Below are 17,810 nucleotides of genomic sequence, written 5' to 3' on the forward strand. Positions count from 1 at the left end.
TGGCAGGTTGCTTTCCTGGGCAATCCAGGGCTCGTGAGGAGTGAGGGGAGGGGTCCCGACCCCAGCAGAGGCGCAGGCCTCTGGCAGCTCAGCACCCGGAGTCCCCGCCTGGAAGGGGCCCGGGAAGGGCCGGCATTTCCACCCTGACTTGCGGACCGAGGTGGGCCTGGAGGGGGCGAGGGAAGAGGCCGGGAGGAGGGGGAGGGGAGGAGGGGAGGGTCTGGTTGAGGCCGGAGAGGACATTCTGACGGTGCCGCCCGGGAAGCCCACATCCCAGAGCTCGCTGGGCCGTGCAGATGCCGGGAGGGCCCGGGGCGCGTCGCTGTGTCACCTCTGGGGCCGCGCCTGGTTTCCATAGCGACCGCGGAGCCGAGCGCGGAGGAGGCTGCGGCAGGAGCCGGCCTTCTCCGTCCGCCGCCGGACGCGCACCTCCGGCCCGGGAGCCGGGCGGGTGGAAGGGGCCTCGGGGTCGGCGCGGCTGTGCTCAGCTCGCGAGCGGCTGGAGTACCTGCACCTGCACCTGCACGTGCGCCGAGGACCGCCTGCCAGGAGGGCCCGCCCGTGAGTACCACCCAGTCCTCCTCGGGGAGCAGATCTCCGAACCACAAGGTCATGCGGTGTCTGGATTGATGCCTTTTAAAAATCACACCGTTAAATTGCATGTGGCCGCGAAGGCTTTTCCTTTCTGACATATTTGGGTCCTTGGAATTATTATTTCGTCTCCTTTTAAACGCGCCGCTCTCCTAACCGCAGCGGCGCCGTCTCGGTGCCTCCATTTCAGACAACGCCCCACCGTGCGGGTGCACCCCAAACCTATCCGAGAGGCCGCGGGGCTCAGATTCCCAGCCGCTTCCATCCAGTTCGCTCTATGTTCCTATCCCGCAATCAGAGAAGTACCTTCCCCGGGGCAAACGGCGGCTGCCAGCTGTCCTGGGCCAAGCCGCGTCCTTGCTGGCGAGCCCGAGGGAGCGCGCGCCTCCATCACCTCCGCAGCGAGGCGACCGCTCCCCCGGGGAGTCTCCTTCCCTCCAGCGGAGGCCGCGGCGCAGCCCGAGCCCAGAGACGGACGTGGCGCGTGTGACCGCACCAGAGGCCGCGGGGGCCGCCGCGCAGGTGCTTCTCTTGGAGAGCTCTGACAAAGGGTGTGAAGTTCAGCCCTTCCTGAAGCCAGGCAAGGGCCGAATGCCTTTCAGGGGACTGGCTTTGTTTAGAATCCGATGATTATGATTCCATGGTCAAATACTCTCTGTACATAAGTCCTCTCCTTGTCTGCCCATCCCTCCCCATTTCCTCCCCCCCCCCCAAGAAAAAGTCTTTCTTGTTGGTCTGTTACTGTGATCAACTATTTAGAGGTTTCACTGTTATAAAGGTTCCTCTCAAGGGAAGGGTGAAATCTTGTGAAATGAAAGATAAATGCAACGCTGAACCCCTGGGCCCCTGCAGTACTATTCAGGGGTTCTCAACCCTGCTTGCGTGTTGGAACACCTGGGGAGCTTAAAAAGTACTGGTGCCTGGCTTGATCATTTTGTCATGTACAGAAATATCAAATCACTGTGTGGGGCACCAGGAGCTAACATAGTGTTGTAGGTCAGTTATACTTCAATTAATAAATAAATGAAAATAAAATACTGAAGTCTGGGCCCCATCTCCAGAGATTCTGGCTTAATAGGTCTGAGATACAGCCTAAACATTGGGATTAAGCTCCTATGTGATTCTAATGAGCTAAATTTGCAACCCACCATTCTAATCAATCAGGATGACATTTTTGCGGGTGAATTTGGTAATCGCTTATTCTCTCCAATGGTAGGGCAGGGTGTATATCTGTCAGGAATGTCTAGAACCTTTCCCCAGGGAAAGGGGGAGAGGAGATGCATGCTTGTGCAAGTCTGTAGGGTGAGAGCTGTGTCCTCCTGTAGGTGACGGACTTCATGTTAGTAGTTAGCAGAGGCATGTGCAAATCTCCCACCAGCTTCGAGGAGAATGGACACTTAGAAAGAAGGGTTAGGAATGCGGTGGTCACCCTGAAGAAGGGAGAAGCAACCTAAGAACACCTAAGAATTAGAAATGTTATCCTGTGCAGGCCTGAAACCCTTCAGCATGCCTTGAACTCCTCCTAAGTTTGAGGGGTTTCCTGAAGATCCAGGGCCAGGGTCAGCTCCTCTCTGCAGCTACTACTGACGACAGGGGGCACACCTGTTGGGACAGGTTCTTCCAAAACCTGCCTTCTAAGGTTACCTCACGAATACGCAGCGGGAGGCAAGAATCTGCGCTAGAAATTTAAACACACTAGAAAGTGTCGTGTACCAACCTGGGGCCAGAACGTCCCCAGTCAGCGCCTCCTAAGGCGCTTGCTTTAATTCTGGCTGAATTGGAACTTCCCTGGTGGTCCAGTGGTTAAGACTCTGCGCTCCCAATGCACGGGGCCCGGGTTCCATCCCTGGTCAGGGAACTAGATCCCACACGCCACGCCGTGCGGCCATAAAAAGAAAATTAAATAAATCATAATTATAACTTTGGCTGAATAGCGATTGGTTGTGGTCTCCTTGATGGGTAGGCATAAAAGTACTGTCTCTTCTGAGACCCTTGGCAAGGCTTGGTCATGCACCTCGTCAATAGGCAAGAGAATTAAGACGCTATTTAAAGGTCATACAACCATCCGACACGGGACACAAAACTCATGTGCCAGGGCCACCTGGCTGGGCGGTGTCCCCAGGGTGACTGAGGCTCTCCCACGCTGCTGTCTGGAATCACCCCCAGGTGCTGGCCTGACCTGGAGGAGCCCCTGCCCAGTGCCTGCGTCGTCCACACATTTTGTCTCTTCCTGGAGTGACCTGACCTCCTGAGACAATGCCTTCACTTACCCAGACGGGGCCTCCTTCAGGTTCCCCCGTGTCCGCTTGGCCAAGCCAGGCTGTGGGCACACTTCACCCGCTGCTCTAGCCTCTCAGCTGGACTGGAGCTACTTTCAGCTGGTTCCGGGGGAAGGACGGCTCCTCGCTTCTGCTACCTCAGGCCCAAGCGCCCTTTCCCAGCACGGCATCTCAGAGCTGCTACACCTCATGGGCAGCCAGGCCAGGTCAAGCCTGCGAAGGCCACCAGCCCCCGGGATGGCAGGCCGGAAACAGAGAAACCATGTCGCCCGCCCACCCATGACCAGCAATATCTAGTCCCTGAAAAAGGGCAGTTTACGTCACAGGCCACTGGGGGGAAATGTCCAGTTGATCTGGCTCATTCTACGTGTATCAGTTCATTTGGGGGATACTAGAGAGAGTGCAGTGGAAAATAAAACCCTATTTTACATGTTTTCAGACAGTGGATTATGACTCACCAGTGGGTCATGAAATCAATTTTGTGGGTCATGACCAGCATTTTAGAAAGAAGAAACAAGAAATTTACTCAGATAAGGAAATAAGAAAAAAATACATAGATAATGTTCCTCATTGACAGTAATCAAAAGTACACATCATAGCAACACTGTGACACTGTTTACCTCTTGCTGATGGGAGTAACAATTAAAAAAAATAACACCTAATGCTATTGAGGGTGCAGTAAAATTGCATTTTTTATTGTGGGTTGCATTGTAAATTGGTAAAATTTGGGGGAAATGCAACATGATAATAGGAAAAGCCATAAAAGTACTATACCCAGGAATTTTTTCCTGGTGAAGCTATTTAATAAAGATTTTTAAAATTCTAAATACGTGAAAGATATCCTCTACTGTGTTACTTGTAATAGAAAAAAATAGAAATATCTGAAATGTCCAACATTAGAGGAACAGTTTAAAAATTTTGTGGTACATCAATATAATGGAGTATTTTGCATTTTAACAAAAGCTTATATCCAGAGACATGTAGAGGGAAACAAGGAAAGACTTATGATAAAATGTACAATAGAATACAAAGTAGCAAGCACACCATGTTTGTAACTTTCAATAACCTTCGTGCCTGTGGAAGATAAATTCCCATGTTCAAGTTGCTAAAATGATGGGTTATTGTTTTAAAAATTGATTTGCTGTTGTATATAAAACCTGTCAGACTGGAAGAAATGAATGTACAGGAGAAGAAAAGCAATCCCAGAAATTATCACATTACAATGTAGATTGTCGTTTTCTTGGCCCTAAAAACCAGAAAAATCACGAGTCAAAATTATGTGGAATAACTTCATGCTGTGTGGATTTTTTCACTCTTGTTGTAAACCAGTGTCAATTTTGGTAAATTCCTTGCTTAAGGCAGGTAGTTTGTGAATATCTGTTGACCGACTGATCTTTTCGTTAGACTATTCACAATCTCAATCCTGGGAAAACTTGAATTTATCTCTAAAGAAGCATCAGAAATCTTAGTGGAAGTAAGACTTTCTCTTTAACTGTATATTATAAGGGAACTTTAATTTTTCCATCATAGGGAGCACGTCTTTGGGAACTTTCCCGCCATTCAAAGAATTATAAGAATATTTTAAGTAGGTCACAGCTCTGAAGGGAGAGATAAGGGGTGTAATGGACAGGGGTCTGGGGAAACCTTGTTAGAAATTTGCCTAGTGTGGTTGTTTACATGATTTATTTGAGTTGGGAAAGAGAGTAGGGAAAGAGGGGAAGTGAGGGGCGGGTTCAAAACCAGCAACTTGGGACACCTGTTCTCTGGAATTTTCAGACCAACTGGCCGGGCATATAACTCCTGGGGCCCTCTTACCTTTGGGTTTTCTGTGTAACCTCGAGATAAACATTTAGTGTCTCTGTGTTTTCATCGTCCTCAAGAGGAATGAAAACTCTTGTTCTCTTCCTTCCAAAGGCATGTTCAGTGGAAGGTTTAGATTTTATGCGTATTTACGTGCCCCTTACGCCCCTTCCCTGAGGGTGTCTGCGCTTTCTGATAGGCCTTCCAGGAACAGCACACCAGGACACAGGAGGGGACAGAGTTATGGGGGAAACCCGATAAACAAAAGTGTGTGAGAGACACAGAGAGAAAACCTCTTCGTTGGGTCCACTCAGAAGCCCAGGATCAAACTCTCAGCAGCTCTGTGACGTGAGTGTCATCTTCTCCTTTTTCTGATCTGGAGAGGTTTCCTGCAATTCAGAGACACTAATGTGATCAGGGTTTTTCTGCAGAAACCAAGGAAGTGGGGATTTGGGCTCGTTTTACTCTCATGACAAAACGCACACTCTTGCATGCCTCCAAGCCAGACGACTTGGCTTCACGTTCTGAGTGTGGCTCTCGTTATCTATGTGTCCTCGGGCAAGTTTTCTTTAACTTCTCTGAAGCTCAATTACCTTATATTAAAATAGGGATAATAATGACAAAATGAGGTTATTAAGATGGTTAGAACTTATACCTTTTGGGGGTTTTTGGTTGCCAACATGGCAAGTAGACTCTAGGGCTAACTTTGGGGAAGGATGGAGGACATTTACTGGAAGAATATGAATTGACTCACACAACGGAAAGAAAAGTGAACAGCCAGGTCTCGGGAAGGATAAGACCCAGGGCAGCTAAGGGGGTTGAGAGAGCAGAGAGATAGATACCAGTTTCCTTCTTTAGGGTATTTGCGACGGGATGAATCAGTCCGTTATTTTCAGTTCTTGTGCCTTTCTGCTTAACACTCAAGTCCCAGGGAGAGAAGTCAGCCTGGCCGGCTCAGGGTGCCTCGTGACATGCCCGCCCACAAAAGAACTTGTGGGTACTGTTACCCCGCGAGAGTGCCGCACGCCGGGCTGGCAAGAGCCCCAGACACCCCCGTCCCCCCAGAGCTAGTGCGTCAAGCGCCCCAGCCCTGGACCAGGCACAAAGGAATAGCCCATGAGCTCTTGCTGGTGGCAGTCCTCAGGCCAGCAGCTGTGGACCCCAAACCGCGGGGCCTAGCGCTCTCCCCATGTGTCAGGCTGTGGCACACCGGGAGGTGGCATTTGAACAATGCCTGCGGTGAACCCTGAGGTGCCCCTGCAGGAGGTGGGCCCGCCACCCACCCCCACCCACCCCCACCCCAACCCCACCCCGGCAGGCTGAGGCGTCAACCCCCTAGGGCGGCTCTGCCCTGGCCTGGCCCCCGACAGGCAGGCAGGGGAGGGGAGTCAGCTGTCGCCCTGCTCCCGCTGTCGCCTCAGGGCTTTCATTTTCATGGTCAGGAGTTATCTTCTAGATAAGGTTGGGGGCATCTGGCCCAAGGGGCCTAGACTATTTATAGGTTTCCCCTCTGTGATTTTGCTGTGACTAGCGTCTGAGGGTGCGCCATGGTGATGTGTCTAGGCTGGGTTTCCAAGCAGGAGGCCGTATATAGAGAGAGACATGGATGCTCTTCTCATTCCCTTTCTCTTTTCCTTTTTTTTTTTTGCCGTGGGGTGGGGCGGTGGGGAGAGGCTGGTGGTGGTGGGTTGGGCTATTATGTTAAAATCGTACATATTTTTTCATTACAAAAGTAGGTTCCACAGTCCATTCTTTCCTGAAATGAAAGAGCACAAATGAGCAAAACTAAGGTAATCTAAAAGCTCCCCCACCCAAACCCTCTCTTCACTGAGATGGCAGCATGTTCATATTTACCCTTTCAAATTCCCTTTCCTTCTAACCCTTCAACCTACCTCTGCCTGGGGCAGGGAGGTGGTCCTGCAGGAGGACCTCTGCTTGTTCTCTGTGGGAACGGGGACGAGTTAGAGAGGCTCAACTCCTGGAACACCTCTCTCTCTCTGTCTTTTGAGGGCCCTCTCAAATAGCCCCTTCTCCACAAAACTTTCCCTGACCTCTTTTTTTTTAATGAATTTATTGATTGATTGATTTTTGGCTGCACTGGGTCTTCGTTGCTGCGCGCGGGCTTTCTCTAGTTGCAGCGAGCGGGGGCTACTCTTCGTTGCAGTGCGTGGGCTTCTCATTGCGGTGGCTTCTCTTATTGCGGAGCACGGGCTCTAGGCACACGGGCTTCAGTAGTTGTGGCACACGGGCTCAGTAGCTGTGGCACGTGGGCTCAGTGCTCACGGGCTCAGTAGTTGTGGCTCGCGGGCTCTAGAGCGCAGGCTCAGTAGTTGTGGCGCACGGGCTTAGTGGCTCCACGGCATGTGGAATCTTCCCGGACCAGGGCTCAAACTCGTGTCCCCTGCATTGGCAGGCGGATTCTCAACCACTGTGCCACCAGGGAAGCCCTCTCTGACCTCTTGAATGGGAGCCTTCTCACTCTCACGAGATAGCAATTTCCACCTGGCAAAGACCCTTTTCTATGCATGTCTCACTTTCCCTGTCCCACTCTCAGCTCCTTGAAGGCAGACCCCATGTCCTGTTGATCTGGGGATGCTCTCAGTGCCCAGACAAGTGCCTTGTCCGTCGTAGACACTCGTGATGATTGAATGCGAAGGAATCAGAGGCCGAAATCAAACAGAAGTTCCATGATCTCAAATAGGAGCAAAGGGGATTTGAGGTCCTGCATGTGCCCTTACTAGGCCCCAGGCAAAGGCAGATTTGACATCTTTTCCTTTCCCATAAAAGACAGATGCACTTGGATGTGTTTTCCTCTTAAACCTGAAAACACTGACTTGTGTGCCAGTGGTCTCGAATGTGTCAGCTCCATTCCGAGGCTTTATCAGAGCATTGTCTGTTATTATCAGATTCCTACACGTACAGTGTCATGTGCTGTCTCCTCTCTCCCTCCACTCCTTTCTTTTCATTCTTTTCTCTTGCACAATTGAAAACAGAGCTGTGTGAAACAAGTCATATTCAAATATAACCCAGCTGGGCCAAGCTTGACCTTTGCCTCATGCACTATTGAAGCTGATGTTTTTATTTTTAAGAGCATGTGTTTGAGCCCCAGAGGAAAGACAGACTGGAAGGACAGAGAGCTTCTTTCGCTCCTCACTGGGGAAGGGGCCAGTCACTAGGCGAGTTTGTTTCAGTTCTGCAGCCGGGTAGCCTTCAGTCCTGTCTGATGGTAGGTGGAGCCCCAAGGCCTGTGTTCAGAGAAATATATATATATTTCTATACACATTACGCCTATACATGAATACGTATATCTATTTATTTATTTATTTTGGTAAATTTTTCTTAGTTGTGGCTGTATATGAAGATATAAGTCCGGAAAAACCCTGTTCACAAATTTTCTGTTTCCTCGAGGCTTTCCAGCGCTTGGTGTGGCTTCGCTTGGGGAAGCGTCTTCCTGCGCGTTACAGCAGGGCTCCAGGAAACTCTCTTGGTCGTGATGACAATGTGGCTCTAGATTTTACTGTGCAGTGGCTTTGGTGACGGGGTATCTTCCATAGACTCCCATCTTGATTTTGCTCACTTGTACTTACACAGAATTTCTGGCTACGACAGAAGGTACATACCAGTGAGTTAGGGGAGACACCTCTCAATGTTTTGTCATTGTATCATGAAAAGTTGATGCAGAAGTAGCTTTGCAATTTTGTCAAGTAGCCTTTAAATTTCCTTTCTCCTGGCAGGGTGAAACTTGCAACCCAATCACGGAATTAGTTAGAAAGATTTAGTTGGAAGATTTCTGATTTTTTTACCTGTTAGCCTAAGGATAAACCCCAGAACCCAGGATGTCTTCCAGCTCTGGGACATCCCAGTCCACGATCCTCTTAGCTTCTCTGCAGAAGACTGGGTTGCTTTCACATCAGCCCACAGTATAGAAGAGGGGCAGGACAACGAGCTTTTCGGACCTTTGTGTCTTCAGTAGGTCCACATGACAACGGATGTAGCCCAGGAATCCAATTGTACCACCCTGTTCCTCCCTCTTGACTCTCTCATGCTACGGGTGGATGGGGTGGGCTTCTGAGCCCATCCAGGCATGCTGGGGCCTTCAGTCTCCACGTAGCTTGGCTTTACCTTGGATCTGAACACCCCTGGGGTCATGATAAACTGAACTAGTGGCAGTAATGGGTGTGATGTTTAGAATGGTTGGATTGAATGGACTGAGTTCCTATTGGACCATGGAATCCATCCACAGGCAGTGTTTCATTCAGCATTCTTTGCTTGTGACAGAAAGCTGACCAAAGCTGGTTTAAGTCTAAAAACAAAGAAAAGAAAGAAAAAAAAAGAAGGAATGTATCGTTTCACACACTGGCTTCCTGTGAGGCTTGAGTCAGGGCTTACAGATTTGACCAGACCTAGCTTCTCTCTCTGTTTCTCAACTCCACTCCTTCTGATGCAGGCTCTACCTCATGGCCCAAAATGGCTGCCAGCAGCTCCCAGAGCTATCTGCATCCCACATCAAGTCCAGAGTGGGATTGTGCTCAATCCTGACCAAACCACACTGGGAATGGGGGAGGGGTAAATTCTTCAATGGTAAATTAGGCTACTGATGGCCAGAGAGGAGGAGATCCTGTGGAGGCAACCACTAAGCAAAAACAAAGTCAAGGGACAAGAAGTTAGGCAGGAGTTGAGAATAATATTGGGTGGATTAGCCACTCAGTATGGAGGATGCCCCGTCACAGAACTGGGTGTTGTTGAAGAAATGAGATTTTCGTATTAGGCAGTGCTAAATATAACTCAGGACTGATCTCCTTTTATAGCTAAAAAAGTTTCTGTGTAAGGATTTGTTACCAATTTCACAGTTGTAATTTATGGTGTATGTGCTGTTTTGAGCCATCTGTTCCACTACCTTCTTTTACTGGTTCAGGTGACATGGCCCTGGGTTTGTCTAGTTATTTGAGCAGATTTTACTCTGATCTCTACATCAGTTCTCAGGGATTTGGGAGAGGAGTGGTTGAATGGGGAAAAAGGAAACACTCATTTTGCTGTTAAGTTCCAGGGGACTTGGAAGGAAAGATACATATTTATTACCTTGATGGATTAAAAATACACTATGATAAAACAAGATATTGTTTTTCATCTGTCAAATGGCAAGGATTACAAAAGAAATCTTGAGGGTTGGTGAGGGTTCAGAGAAATAGCTACATCACACATTGCTGGTGGGAACGTAACTGGTGTAAACTTCCTAAAAGACCATTTGGCAATATATGTGAGACATTTAAAAAATGTACGTGCATTTTGACCAAGCAATTCTATTTCTAGAATTATTAGGAACTAATCATAAAAATATATAAACATTTACATATATGGATAATCCTTGAAGTTACATATAATAATGAAGAATTGGAAATAATCTTAATGAGTAAAAACAGAATCTTGGTTAAGTAAGTTAAGGTATAACCATAGGATGCAGCCATTTAAAATCATGTTTTAGAATAATCTACGTGGCATGGGAAAATTCCTGGTCTTGTTAAGGAGAAAAGTAGATTGCAAAGCAGTTTGATCAATTTTTTTTTTTTTTTTTTTGGCTGCATTGGGTCTTCGTTGCTGCGCACGGCCTTTCTCTAGTTGCAGCGAGCGGGGGCTACTCTTCGTTGTGGTGCGCGGGCTTCTCATTGCGGCGGCTTCTCTTGTTGCGGAGCATGGGCTCGAGGCACGCGGGCTTCAGTAGTTGTAGCATGCAGGCTCAGTAGTTGTGGCTTGCGGGCTCTCGAGTGCAGGCTCAGTAGTTGTGGCACACGAGCTTAGATGCTCCGTGGCCTGTGGGATCTTCCTGGACCAGGGCTTGAACCCGTGTGCCCTGAACTGGCAGGTGGATTCTTAACCACTGTGCCACCAGGGAAGCCCCTGATCAATTTTTATTTATTTATTGGGCTGTCCTGGGTCTTAGTTGCAGCACACAGGATCTAGTTCCCCAGCCAAGGATCGAACCTGTGACCCCTGCAGTCTTAACCACTGGACCGCCAGGGAAGTCCCTGATAAATTTTGTTTTTAAAAAAGATACGTACAAGGGGACTTCCCTGGCAGTCCAGTGGCTAAGGCTGCAGAGTGAACGGGTTAGATCCCTGGTGGGGTAAAGGCACTGCCAAAAAAAAAAAAAAAAAAAAGATACATACAAAAAAAGAAGATACATACACATGTACACACAGAAAAGTATAGGAAAAAGCATATATCAAAATTATAAGGGACTTCCGTGGTGGCGCAGTGGTTAAGAATCTGCCTGCTAATACAGGGGACACGGGTTCGAGCCCTGGTCTGGGAAGATCCACACGAGCAGAGCAAGTAAGCCCGTGCGCCACAACTATTGAGCCTGCACTCTGGAGCCCCCGAGCCACAACTACTGAGCCTGCATGCCACAACTACTGAGCCTGCGCTCTAGAGCCCGCGAACCACAACTACTGAGCCTGCGCGCCCTAGAGCCTGTGCTCTGCAACAAGAGAAGCCACCGCAATGAGAAGCCTGCGCACCGCAACCAAGAGTTGCCCCCGCTCGCCGCAACTAGAGAAAAGCCTGCGTGCAGCAATGAAGACCCAGTGCAGCCAAAAATAAATAAATAAATAAATTTAAATAAAAAAAATTATTAAAAAAAAACAACAGGGGCTTCCCTGGTGGCGCAGTGGTTGAGAGTCCAGCTGTCGATGCAGGGGACACGGGTTCGTGCCCCGGTCCGGGAGGATCCCACATGCCGCGGGGCGGCTGGGCCCGTGAGCCACGGCCGCTGAGCCTGCGCGTCCGGAGCCTGTGCTCCGCGATGGGAGAGGCCACAGCAGTGAGAGGCCCGCGTACTGCAAAAAAAACACAAAAATCAAAACAAAATTGTACCAGAGATATGCCAGTAAGAGGAATGGCTAAATTTTATTTTATTTATTTTTGTACTTTTCTCTATTAAAAAATTCTAAATGATGTGCATGTTTTACTTTGGAAATCAGAAATTTTCTTTTTCTTAAAAGGAAGACCACACCACAGTGCTTCCAATGGCCAGATTATGGACTGGCATCCTCCTCCCTGCTGTTTGGTTCGTGTCCAGTTATTTCTGGGTGTCCTCTGTCTCTCCACCTTCCTCCCGAGCACGCACGCCCTCTCCCCACCCCAGCCCTCTCCCAGAACTCAGTCCTGTGCTCGTCCTGCTCTAGGGCAGGGGCGCCCCGACATGCGCTTGTGTGTTTAGCTGGGGATGGAATCCCGGCACACGCCTCCGAGGAGCTGATCCGATCCACTCCGTACCAAGGGGGTCTGATGTTTTCCACACCCATCCAGCCCGTAGGTACAGGCTTCATGGGCGATCCATCAGGACAACCTCACACAACCTGACAGTTGTTTGCTCACAGTAGGTGCCCAAGAAATGCTTGTGCTCTCTGGGGATGAGGAAAGACAGGAGAGCTATGGGAGTGAAATTAACTGGATGGACTAGGACTGGGCCAGGCAGAGAGAGCGACTTGGAAATACTTGGCTTCAGGATGGCCGTCTTCTCGATCAATATTAAAAGTTCACTGGCTCCCAGGCCATTTGGCTGGCATGTCCATCCCTGGGGGGCATTTTAGCAGCTTAAAAAGAATGAAATCATTAGCCCAGCTTGTGTTTTCAGGCCGCATCACGACTGTCAGTGGAGCAGGGTATTTCACTAAATGGCAAATTAGAAAGTTCCCCGAATTGGGGGCAGCAACCCTGTACGTAGAAGCCCCTTCCTCATGGGCGTGGGGCTGATTCTGTCTCCAGGCAGAATCAGTTGGGGGCTGTTTTTGTTGCCCTTTGCTATTGAATTTGCCAGACGTGTCAAAGACGTGATCTCATTGACGAAGTACAACCAATAAACCAGTGAAGTGAAATGCACGGTGCTTCTCACCGTCCGTCCTTCTTGGCTGGCTTTGCCCACTGTGAGCACTGGCTGTACCAGGCTCCTGGTCCCACAGTTTGCTATTTTGTATTTGTTCCCTTTTTACTTATAATGGCTCTCTACTTGTTACATATAAAAAGGCTGTGTTCCCTCAGGGAGCAGGTGTTGCAGGGGGAAAATCCTCAACTTGGAAAACCAGAGGCCTTATTCACCAGTGTTGTTACAGCAGCCAAATGCATCGGCCTACACGCAGCTTCGGCTGTAAGAAACTGCTCCTAACCGTCCTGATGTGATTGTTTTGAGGCTGAAATGATATAGGTATAGAGATCAATGTAAAACACGATGTAGGTGTATCACATTATCTTTTGTACAGAATGCAGTTGGTTCTTAAGAAATAGGAGATAGCGTTGCATTGTGGGGGCTGTGAAGGTAGGCACTGGAGTTAGGCCCCGACTTTGTGCACTTGGGCAAGTCAGCTCTCCAAGTCTGCCTGAGGCTGAAATGAAAGCACTTCCAAACAGTACCCAGCACATGGTAAGCATTTAATAAATGTAAGCAGCTGCCGCTGTTGCTACTGTCCATGAAGGAGAGAGGTATATATGTCAATAAAAATTGCATAGTAGGGCAGAAAATCAGGGTTTGGGGAGCACAAAGTAGAAGTGGGAACTCTATAAGCCAGCAGCTTCTGTTCATCCGTCTGGGAAGGCTTCATGGAGGAACTGGACTTTCTAGAACTCTTTGCATAATAGTTGGAAGATGAGTTGTCTGGCTGGGGAGTGGAGCTACTAAGGGTGCCCCAAACACCTGATACAATTTGGAAGAGGGTTGAGCGGGTGCAGGGTGAGCAGCTGATGGGAGGTTGAAAAGTTCTGAAAAAGGAAGGTGGAGTTGGCCTTAGGCTTGGTACCAAAATGTAGGCCTGCTGCCTGTGTAAAGCTCTAAAACAGAGCAGGTGGGACCCTTACAGGACATGTTGAAGTCTTGAATTTGACAGGCAGTGAGACTGAGAGCCTCACGGGCCTTGCAGAGTTCAATGGCTGCTGCAGACCTGAGGTAGTGACCAGCACTTTGGCAACTCTGATGATGCCTGACCAGCAAGACTTGTTGCTGAAGCCAGGGATTCTGGACAGTTCAACAGGCGAATGAATTATTAATTGAAGCTTTGTCTGATTACATGGAGGAAGAGAGAAGAGGAGGAGGTGACTCTTGGAAGAGTATAAATTATTGGGGAGAATGTGGTTCTCCACATAGAAGAAGAATGCTCTGCTTTAAGAAAGGGACCCAGAAAGGATATTGACTTTGTCTTGACAAAAGGTGAGGTTAATACCGTCTATATCAAGGAACTGGTGTCAACTTTCAACTTTGGTTGAAAGAAAGTCTACTCATTTTCAAGCAAAGCTCTTTAGGAAGATGCCCCAATTTGAAGCACATATGTAAATATTGCTAATCCCATGCAAAGGCTCATAGGCTCGCAAAGTATGAGAAGGACCATCAGAGATCAGTTCTAGTCCAATATCCTCATTGGATTAGATAACTGAGGCCAAGATGGAGTAACCTACCGAAAGGCACACACAGATATCTGCTTCAGTTCTCTCCATATTTTCTTTTCGCTCTCTAATCCCGAAACTTGAGGATCCCCAGTCTCTTTGTTTCCCTTCTTGATAGGATCAGAAAGAAAATTCCAGTTGTGTTGTGCGGCGGCTACTGAGCGCAACGAATACGTGCCCTTTAATCGCACCCTCTCTCCTCCCCATCTGGCCTGCTTTGATGTGCCCACCGTCCTTTTCCATTGGCCATTTCGCGCGGTTCCTCGCCCCCTTCTAAGGTTATCAACCAATCAGCTTCTCCCTGGACCCTCGGGGCGGGCTTTGAGGAATGTACCACTGGACCCGCGGGGAAGGGGTGGAGAGGAGGAAGGGTGTGGCGGCGGCTCCTTTCCTTACCTTCTGCATAGAACTATGAGCTTCTGGCAAAGTCTGAGCCTACGGGTAGCGACGGCGTCCCTGGGGATAGGAGGCAGAGCGGGTTCCGGAGGCGCGGTGATGTCGGCGCCCCGAGGCCGGGGTCCGGTGGTCGCGCCCCGGGGGCTGCAGCCCCGCCCTCACATGTGCCCGCCCCGCCCGGCGGCAGCGCTGCTACCTCAGCAGCCGCCGCGGTGCAGCCCGCGCGGGACGGCGAGCGCTGAGGAGCGGCCGTGGGGTGAGGCGCTGGCTGTAGCGGGGTCGCCGCGGGGCTGGGGCGCCGGACGCCGCGGCCGTAGGGTCGAGGGGCCGAGGTGCGGGACTGCGGGCTGCTGCCAGGACGCCGGCGCACTGAGGCATGCGGCGGAGGTGAGACGGGCTCTGGACCGGGCCGGGACCCTTGCGGGCCGGGCGCCTCCCTCTGGCCGCCGCGGCCCCGGAGCAGACGGCGGGCCCGGGTCCAGGGCGGCGGGCGGCGGGCGGGAGGCTCGGCGCGCTTGCCGTGGGCGCTGTCCGAGGCCGGGCACGAGGAGACCCGCAGGCCGCCCGCGAGTCCGCGAGCGGACGCGCCGCTGAGAAGCCGCGCCGGGGAGCGCGGGCGCGGTGGGGCCTTGACCACTCGTTTTTCCCGTGGCCCCCGTCCCCTCAGGTCCCCACGTGTCCCCCATCCTGTGTCCCCCTTGTCCCTCCTTTCCTCCAGGTCCTCCCATGTCCCCCATTCCCCTTCTCCTCGTCCCCTCGTCTCTCCGTGCCCCCCATCCCCCCGTGTCCCCCATCCACCCGTGTTCCCATCTCCCCGTGTCCCGATCCCCCCCGTGTTCCTCCATCCCCCCTGTGCCCCTGTCCCCCCGTGTCCCCCCGTCCCCTATGTGCCCCTGTCCCCCGTGTCCCCCATGCCCTGTGTCCCCCATCCCCTGTGTCTGCCATCCCCCCGTGACCCCATTCCCCTGTGACCGCCGTCCCCCGTGTCCCCATCCCCTCGTGGTCCCCCATCTCCCGTGTGCCCCTGTCCGCCTGTGTCCCCCCGTGTCCCCTCGTCCCCTAAGGCGCACGGACCGCCCTCGTCTCCCGATTGCCCTCCGCACTCAGTTCAGGGAAAGCGTCCCCAGCCCTGCACCCCGCGTGTGAGGTCTAAGGTGGCTCCTTACCGCAGGCAGCATTTACCGCCGACATCAGGGCTTAGTGCCGAGAGATGGAGGTGTCTTGGGAGCAGTGTTTCTTCAAGGCTTACCACCTTCTCATCTTCTGGGTTGTGGATGGAGAGATGGCGTGTAAACTTTGCAAGTCCCATCCGTGTGACAGTTTGCCAGGGAGACAGTCGTTTGGATCGCACCCCAGGGTGCGGATGAGGCGGGTGTTGTAGGGAGCAGGACCCTTCAGTTGCGGGGCCTGGAGGGCTGTGTGCGTCACCACCTGGCCACACAGATGCCAGTTCCTTGTTTCGGTGGCTGTCCTGTAAGCACATCTGTAAGGGTCGCTCAAGAGGATAGCACAGGGACCTCCCTGGCGGTCCCGTGGGTAAGACTCCGCGCTCCCAATGCCGGAGGTGCGGTCCCTGCTCGGGAAGCTAGATCCCGCGTGCCGCTTGGTGCGGCCTAAGGGATAAAAAAGAGGCTAGTATGAATTTCTTATTTGATCTTCCAACGGACTTGGTCAGAAACTTGACTCAGGCTGTTGTGGCCCTGCAGTGAATGCTTCTTGTGCTCCAGGTTTTAAAAAATTTTTAACTTTTTGGATAGTATGTTAAATACCATGAGTTAATTCTAGAATTATAGGAGAAACAGGGTTTAGATGTTCCTCTTGCAAAGAATCTTTGGGAACTTGGACCTGGTTCCTAGCTAAGCCTCCTTTTTGTGTTCACAGCACTAACCTTTGAAATGTCTGGAACTTGACTGCTTGGTTGTGAGGGTTTTTTCCCCACCTGGGATGGTCCAGGTGACTGCTGTTTCCTGGTGTTCTAGGTGTTGGGAAGAAAATGGGCTTTGGAGTAATGTACACCAAGTATTTAGTGCAATGCCTGACACACAGTAGATGTTTAATAACCATGAATGATTTTCTTCTTTCCTGTCTGGTTTTGGGGGACCCATGGATGATGAAATCAGATGCAGTCTTGTTTGCGTGCTCGCTTAAGTTAGGACTAGTCCCCCAACCTCCCCACTCCTCTTCCCATCCCAACTCCTAGCTCTCACACCAAAATTTTTATGGTACATTAAAAATGAAACTCAAACCTCCAGACCTAGAAGTAAATATCAAACAAGAAAAAATTGAGCTCTTCCTTCCAGCTCATGTGTGCATTTTTTCAGAAAGGATGGTGTACACCGTGGAAGAGGTCTTACACTGCTCACACAGGTGAATAAATGGTCAGAGTGGACCCTTTCTTGGGTCTGTTGAGAAGTCCTGTGGGTAAGGATTTTGGTTGTCGTTGGTTTAACCTGTCCGGGCGGAACCATAAACTCTTCCTAATTTCTCCTGGCATCGGGATGTAAGAAATGGCCCAGAGTGAGTGACACCTGACCAGCAGGCAGGGCACAGTCCTAGATTTGTGGGCTCTGCCTCTGAACTGGGGTTTACATGTACCCCCTCCTGCTTGTACCAGGCTCCATGCGACCAGATTAAAAGGCTGTCAAACCCAATGTTCTTGAAAGAGTAAGTAGCACCATGGTTTATGTATGTCCCATAATATTGGGAGTCACATTTTAATAATAATCGTACTCTGGATTTATTTATTGCTTTTCTTTGAAGAAGTGAAAGCTTTTTCATCGTCTGTTATCATTGATTTGTTTTTGTCTCTGAGGTCATCAAGTTTAGTGCAGTGTGTTTTTCCTACCTTATAGATGAAGAAATGGAGGTGATGTGATTTGTTCTAAGTAGTGAGTTGATGCCTGAATTGGGCTTCAACTGAGTTTTCCTTCTTATGGAATTTCTTTCTTTTTTTTTTTTAAACATCTTTATTGGAGTATAATTGCTTTACAGTGGTGTGTTAGTTTCTGCTTTATAACAAAATGAATCAGCTATACGTATACATATATCCCCATATTCCCTCCCTCTTGAGCCTCCCTCCCACCCTCCCTATCCCACCCCTCTAGGTGGTCACAAAGCACTGAGCTGATCTCCCTGTGCTATGCGGCTGCTTCCCACTAGCTATCTATTTTATGTTTGGTAGTGTATATAAGTCCATGCCACTCTCTCACTTCGTCCTAGCTTACCCTTCCCCCTCCCGGTGTCCTCAAGTCCATTCTCTACGTCTGTGTCTTTGTTCCTGTCCTGCCCCTAGATTCTTTTTTTTTTTTTTTTTTT

At 50.2% G+C, this 17,810-nt stretch overlaps 1 protein-coding gene across 16 annotated transcripts in view; it reads left to right on the forward strand.

The window, feature by feature from the left end:
- Positions 1 to 14,604: 14,604 nt before the first annotated feature.
- Positions 14,605 to 17,810, forward strand: part of MICAL3 (microtubule associated monooxygenase, calponin and LIM domain containing 3) — a 175,622-nt gene continuing 172,416 nt past the window's right edge. For all 16 annotated transcript variants that reach the window (XM_027093055.1, XM_027093057.1, XM_027093058.1 and 13 more), the window contains exon 1: positions 14,605 to 14,882. The gene's annotated coding sequence lies outside the window, so the exon portion shown is untranslated. The remainder of the gene's footprint in view (positions 14,883 to 17,810) is intronic.

This window comes from Aethalodelphis obliquidens, unplaced genomic scaffold (assembly GCF_003676395.1).
Source record: "Aethalodelphis obliquidens isolate GAN/ISIS:26980383/991018 unplaced genomic scaffold, ASM367639v1 scaffold83, whole genome shotgun sequence".
Classification (NCBI taxonomy): domain Eukaryota; kingdom Metazoa; phylum Chordata; class Mammalia; order Artiodactyla; family Delphinidae; genus Aethalodelphis; species Aethalodelphis obliquidens.